Below are 7382 nucleotides of genomic sequence, written 5' to 3'. Positions count from 1 at the left end.
TTCTATTACCACCAGCTGTGGGCCGTTAGCTGCTATCACCTGCTAATGACCCACCCCGCATGACAGGCAATGGGCCATCAGGGACCCACCGTGTGACTCATGGACTTATCCCATTGTGGGATGCTCTGCCCAGGAGGGAGGAGCCAGGTGTTCCCACCTGGATATAACCTGGCCTTGGAACTGCCTGAGGTAGCCCTGTCTACTGGGTTCCCAGAGGACGAGAGCTACCACTGGATCTTCAGCTGGAGACTAGACCTTCACAGGATCACCACTTCAACTGGACTACTTCAGTTGGACTGCTACTACAACCCTAACAGGGTGTTAGTTTGTATCTGACTTTGTCAGTGCTTTTTCCTTGTATTATTTCACTTATTTTTAATTTCAATCTTGACTTGTGATCTCCCACTGGTTTGTTTTCAAACCAATACATAAGTGTTTATTGTTGCATTAGGGTAAGGATATGTTGTGTGTGATTGTTTAAAGTTGTTATAAAGATTTGGGTGAGCGTATGCAGTTGATTGAAATTGTAGTGGTAAGTGAATAAAGGAAAACTTTATACTTTGGCCAGTTAGAAGACGCTGTTTTTTTTCCCGGTGGGTACATGTCTTGGTTTGAAAGACAGGTGCCTGCTAAGAGAGGTGGAACCCTCCCTTAGAACGGAGAATGTGATTTCCCTTCTCTCCGAATTATTTTAATTTTGAAATCAAGGGCTTTCAGGCAGAGGTATGGCAAAAGGAATAACAGTTCTTTACTAGTATCTACAGCAGAGTAAACAAGCAATACCAAGAATAACAACAACAAATAGAACCAGAGAAAAAAAACAGTAACAGATGTCCTTTGAGCTGCTGAGCACTTTCCCACGTGGTGTAATTACCGTCAAAAGCAGCAGGGGCGCTGTTGAGCTCCCGGCTGGGCAGGGCAGGTGCGATGACTCCCGAGCAGCTGCAGGTGGTGCTGTAGTGCAGGGTCAGGTCAGCCTCACACAGCTGGTAATGGCGGAAAAGGCTGAGAAGCATGCAGGCAGCTTGGAGCGGCGAGCGGAGCGGCAGGGTCACGGGGCTGACTCTCTCGGGCTGGCCAGAGAGGTGACAGGGACTGTGCAGTCACAGCAGACACGGCAGTCTCGTGTGGCGAAAGCGGGGTGGGCGGCAGGGACAGCCGGACTCCCCCCGCAGCTGCTGCAAAAAACGCAGCCGGGAAAACGTGCACTCCCAGTGGGAAAGAGGTTGAATCAAAGCTCACCCAGCCAGAAGGAGAAGGCAGAGCACAGTTGGATCTCCCACAGTTGCAGCCAGAAGCAAAGAGCATTCCCTTTCCTCTCAGTGTCCCACAAACTAGTGCCCATCCCAACAGCTGGCTGCCTCTTTCCCTTGCCCCACCTAGCCACAGGCTTTTGTCTCTTACAAAAGATTTGATGGCTCTAATCACCCAGATATTTGTTGCTTAGTAACAGGGATGGAGAAAAAATTCCAATGCCTGTAGCTGTTAAACCACTAGCAGAGAGAAAGACTGAGGCTCTGAATGTGGCAAAAGTTCTAATTTTATTAATTAATTCCATCTTATATAGACTTTCAAAGATCATTCGGATTGGGCCAGTTCAAAACCTCCCCCCAGGCCGATTGGCCAGGCTTGAAACGCCCTTGTCTCCAAAGACCGTTTTAATAACATCCAAACTTTATCTTTGTTTATGAAACACAGGAAGAAGAGAGAAAGAATTCTCACAGGAAGGTCTGTGCTTGCCACAGCACCCCCTTTTTATTTAAGAACAGAAGGCATTGCTTGTGAGCCTCAATGGATCAGCATGAAGGATCTGTTTGGTAATGGCCAGTTACCAAACAGAGCCTGGTTGAAGCTCAAGAAGGGGTCTGTCCGGTGGTGGCCAGCCACCGAACAGAGCCTGAACCAGATGCTGATTAAGATGGTCAGAGACTCCTTGCAATACCCTAGATAGAGCATATGTAAAACCTAATTCTACATTTAAATCTATAATTCAACAAAACATGCATTCAAAGTCCTTGCTTTCTAACTCCATAAAATAAATTTCAGTCTCTGCTTGTGGAAGGACCGGCTTCTTGGTTATCATCAGAAGGATCACTCGGTTGGTGTTCTCCATTCTGGTTGTCATTTTGAGGTTGCTGGTTCTGTCTCTGGAGCCACAGGTCAGGGTGGACGCATTTTGCAGGCAGCCATCTTACCCCAGTATCTGTGGAGACGCAAGCATACCCCCGACCCCAAGCAATAAGCTCATGTGTCGCTGTTGAGCAGCTAGCAGAGTAATGAAGGCACCAGTTCTCAGTGGCAAGAAGGAATGACCTTTATTGTTTTGATTTCATCACATATATAGAGTTCTCAAAAGTCACCCAGATTGGTCAGTCAGAAGCCTTCCCCCAGGCCTGATTGGCCAGGCCTGCACTGTCCAAGTTCCGGGACACTGTTCCAACAACATCCAAACTTTATCTTTATTTATAAAACACAAGAAAATTTCTAATGGGAAAAACCTGTGCTAGCCACAGCTCCCCCTTTTTGTTTAAGAACAGAAGGCATTGCTTGTGAGCCCCAGTGGATCAGCATGAAGGATCTGTTTGGTAATGGCCAGTTACCAAACAGAGCCTGGTTGAAACTCAAGGGGTCTGTCCGGAGGTGGCCAGCCACCGAACAGAACCCGAACCAGATGCTGATTAAGATGGTCAAAGAGGCCCCATGCAATACCCTAGATAAAGTATATATAAAACTAAATCTACATATAAATCTGTAATTCAACAAAACATACTTTCAAAGTCCTTGCTTTCTGACTCCATGAATAAGTTTCAGTCTCTGCTTGTGGATGGACTGGCTTCTTGGTCATCATCAGAAGGATCACTCGGTTGGTGTTCGGCATTCTGGTTGTTATTTTGAGGTTGCTGGTTCTGTCTCGGGAGCCGCAGGTCAGGGCGGACGCATTTTGCAGGCAGCCATCGTACCCCAGTATCTGTGGAGACGCAAGCATACCCTCGACCCCAAGCAATAAGCTCATGAGGGCCTTCCCAGGTGTTAGTAAGTAGGTTCCGTACCCATACCTTCGCCCGGGGCAAACGCAACTCCCCTGACGACTGCAATGAGACAAAATGGTTCAAAATCACAGGATTATTCGAATTCGGTGGCACTGTAAGGTGATTGATTGTGTACAAATCTTTTTCCAATCGACTCTGTGATGTTTCCCCATGCATTCCCCCTCTTTGCCTTTCCAAAACATGCTTCAGGGTACCATGAGCGCATTCAACAATGGCTTGGCCAGTAGGAGAATGCGGAATACCGAATGTGTGGTCTACACCCCATAGGTGTAAGAACTGCCACATCTTCTGTGAGGCGTAGGCAGGACCATTGTCGGTTTTCACAGTGGCTGGCATGCCCAGGACCGAGAAGGCTAATTTCCAATGGGCAATGGCATCACGACTTTTTTCTCCAGTATGAGCAGTTGCCCACATAGCTGAGGAGAAAGTGTCAATAGACACATGCACATACTTGAATTGGCCAAATTCAGGAATGTGTGTCACAGCCGTCTGCCACAACTGCAAGGCCTTTAGACCTCTGGGGTTTACCCCCGGTGGCAGAGGTGCAGCGAGTCCATGGCAATCAGCACAAGCATTGACAATGTCACGAGCCTCAGTGGGCGTCAATTGAAACTGCTTCTGTAGGGTATATGCACTCTGATGAAAGAAATTGTGCGATGCCTTGGCTTGTGCAATTTTGTCAGGCTGAGGTGCCACCCATGCAGGGTTGGCTAGCATGTCAGCCATGGCATTGCCTTCTGTTATAAAACCTGGTAAATTGGTGTGGCTTCGAATGTGCAGAATATAATATGGATGCACTCGAGCCTGAATTGCCTTCCACAGGGTTTGCAATAGCGAAAACAGAGCTGCATTATTGACTTCTTTTAGAAGTGAACAATCAAACATTTGGCTTTGTCTGCTACATAAGCAGAATCAGTGACCAGATTCAAAGGCACCTGAGAGAACCGCTGAAAAGCCATGGCAACTGCCTTCAATTCGACCAGTTGAGCAGAGCCTGTCTCATGGCCTTTCAGCACTTGCCACTCAGATCCTTCCTTCCAGGTAACAATGGCCTTTCCTGTTTTCCCAGAACCACCCATGAAGATGGTGGGCCCATGAACTGGCACCTGGCTGTTCTTTGGCCGCAACGTAAGACTGATTGAATTTGCCAGCTGCAGCAATTGGTGGCTGGGCAGATGATAAGCAATCTTCCCTGAGAAACTTTGCAGTGCACTTTGCAAAGGAGCGCTATTAGCAAGACTCCATTCAAAATTGTCCCATGATACCGGAACAACAATTGTTGCAGGATCTGCTGCCATCAATTGTAAACACCGATAATAGCATTTAATTATCAGGCAGGCTATCAATTCAAACAATGTGGGTGCTGTCTTTTTTGGCTGATGGGGCAAAAAGACCCATTCCAAGACGTGCAAAGGATCATCCCATTGTTTGTTCCACTGGCCAATGATACCTGTAAGATGGAGGTCTGGAGCAGTAATGAAAACAGTGATAGCAGTAGAGGGATCTACTCGATAAACCTGATAAGCAGAAACAGCTGGCTGCACTTCATTCAGCACTCGTCACGCCTCGGGAGTCAATTTCCGAGGTTAGTTTAGATAAGAGTCCCCCTTTAAAATATTAAAAAGTGGGGTAAGTTGTCCATTGGTTAGTCCCAAATACGGACATAACCAGTTGATGATGCCTAGCAACTTTTGGGCATCATTCAGAGTCTTAATAGAGTCTGAAAACTGCACCTCTTGATGCTGTATGATTTGATCCAAAATTTTGACTCCCAAATATTTCCAAGGAGGCTGTTGTTGAACCTTTTCGGGAGCAACTTGAAACCCATAGGAATGCAAGGCATCGAGCAGTCGAGTCTGTAGCCTCCGCAACTCATCCTGGGTGGCTGCTGCCACCAGGATATCATCCATATAATGGTAGCAGAGTGCCTCAGGAAACTGCTCACAGATTCCGGACAAGGCCTGAGTGACATACCATTGACAGATAGTCAGGCTATTTTTCATGCCCTGAGGTAACACTTTCCATTGAAATCTCTTTACAGGCTCTGCATTGTTTATTGAAGGCACAGTAAACACAAATTTCGGCCTGTCATTGGGGTGCAAAGAGATTGTAAAAAAACAGTCCTTCAAATCAATGATCAAGATTTCCCACTCTGTGGGAATCATCATGGGTGAAGGCATGCCAGGCTGTAAGCTCCCCATACTTTCCATCACTGCATTAACTTTTCGGAGATCTTGGAACAGTCTCCATTTCCCCGATTTTTTCTTAATCACGAAAACTGGGGTGTTCCAGGGACTGGTAGAAGGTTCTACTTGTCCCTGTTGCAGTTGCTTCTGAACCAGCTGACAAAGGGCGACTAATTTGTCTTTTGGCAGGGGCCACTGTAGTTCCCATATAGCTGTTTTGGTCAGCCATCGCAAAGATAGCGTGGAATGCGGTGCGCCCTTGCACGCAGTGACCCCTATTAAAAATTTGTCGTGATTCGCATCCGCAAAGCTGCCAACACGTCCCGTCCCCAGAGGTTCACCGGAGCTGGAGTGACATAAGGCCAGATTGAGGCCGTGTGTCCCTCTGGATCCTTCACCAACACAGGTCTCTTACTCAATCGGTTCTGTGTTGTTCCTCCCAACCCCGCGATATTCAGTCCCACCGGGCACAAAGGCCACGTAGGAGGCCACAAAGCAGTGGAAAGGATCGTTGCATCAGCACCTGTATTGATCAAACCTCGGACTCAAATTCGATGCGGACATGCTTTTGGCATGATGAGGGTACATGTCATCTGTGGTGACTCAACGGAGATAGATGCAGCCCAGTAGACCTGCGGAAGTCCTGGCAGTTCAGTGCTGTCACCTCCGCCAACTCGCTGGTCTACCCTGGGAACAGAAGACTCACAAGGCAACAAGTGAGCAAGGCAAGTGCTTGCAGGAATGGTGACAGGGGGGTCAGGTGTGGAAACTGTAGCATGAATCTTGCCCTTGAAACCAGCATTTATGAACTCTGGAAGAACAAGGATCCCCTGGCTGGTGGCCTCAGGCTCCGCCACAAGCAGTGCACCGGCCCCCTGATCCAGGGGACCATCCACATCCAAGGGAACCCTGTGGGCATCATCAGATTCTAAGACGACTGTTGCTGCGGTGTAGGTGTTGACTCGGGCTGAGCCTTTGGCGCCTCTTCCACATTGACTGGGTAAGCCTGGGCCATCACCCTGTTTTGGGGGAACTGATGTGATGGGAGGCAAATCCCCCTTTTTGCACCCCTCTTCACGTTTCCCGACAGGGGTCGACCATCTGCATGGTACTGTGACCCGCAGTAGTCTGAAGTGTGACCTGGCCTACCACACCTCTTACATTGAGGAGTCTCGGTCCCTGAATCTCCCTTTTTTCCTGAATTTTCTTTCTGTTTTGATTTGACTCATTTGTGTTTGTTCCCAGACTTGGGCTGTTTTTGTCCCTGATCAGAGGGTCCCTGATCTGAGGACAGAAATGCAGCCAAGGCGATTTCCCCTGATTTTCTGACTGCACCCTGGCACAAGCTCTCATCATCTCTTGGACAGAAGGATCCCCCAGTAGGGCATTGATGATCCTTCTACACTCATCATTGGCATTGTCTCTTGCCAAATGTTTCATCAGGATCTGTCTCGTGGACCGATCCTCAACCTGCTTTTCCAGAGCTGCTGCCAGCTTCTCAATAATCGTCAGGTAAAGTTCAGATTACCCCTTCTGTATCTTTGTATACCTTGTTTGCGGGGCAACCATCTCAATTGTTTTCAAAATGGCTCCCATACCGAGCTGTTGGGCTTGCTCCAGGATCCGAGGATCCCAGGCAGCTTGAACATTGGGGTTAGTGAAAGGTCCCTTACCCATGAGGACATCAGCCCCAACCATGCGCCTAGGGTCCTCAGCAGGCAAGGACACATTTTTCTTCAGCTGATCCTCAACCAGCGCTTTCCAATTGTCCTCAAAGGCGCTGTATTGCATGGGGTGAAACAGCACCTGAGCCAGATACATAATATCAAATGGAGCAAGCAAATCACTATTTATCACTCTAAGAAATTCCATCACGACTGGAGAAGACACGCCAAATGTTGCTACCTTGGTCACTAAGTCATTTGTCACTCGCCATGCGATGGTGGAGTGGCTGTTCCTTGTGTCCATGGCATCTGGGCCAGGCACATACACTGGAAAAGCCTGAGCGCCCCCTTGCGGGAAGCCACCACCATCCAAACCTGCCACAGCAGATTCGCACCCCTCCCTCTGTTTGGGCAATCCAATCTTTTCTATAAGTTCCCAGTCTCCTGCCTCCAGCACACCCCGCTTGACTAATTCCCAGAAA

General features: G+C 48.3%; 1 long non-coding RNA gene across 1 annotated transcript in view; it reads left to right on the top strand.

Moving 5' to 3' along the window:
- Positions 1-1417: 1417 nt before the first annotated feature.
- LOC146425670 (uncharacterized) overlaps positions 1418-7382 on the top strand; it is a 420136-nt gene continuing 414171 nt past the window's right edge. The window contains exon 1 of the long non-coding RNA XR_014846561.1: positions 1418-1484. This is a non-coding gene — a long non-coding RNA (uncharacterized LOC146425670). The remainder of the gene's footprint in view (positions 1485-7382) is intronic.

This window comes from Lichenostomus cassidix, chromosome W, assembly GCF_008360975.1.
Source record: "Lichenostomus cassidix isolate B80296 chromosome W, HeHo_3.0, whole genome shotgun sequence".
Lineage (NCBI taxonomy): Eukaryota > Metazoa > Chordata > Aves > Passeriformes > Meliphagidae > Lichenostomus > Lichenostomus cassidix.
This window is presented reverse-complemented; position numbering and strand designations above follow the sequence as displayed.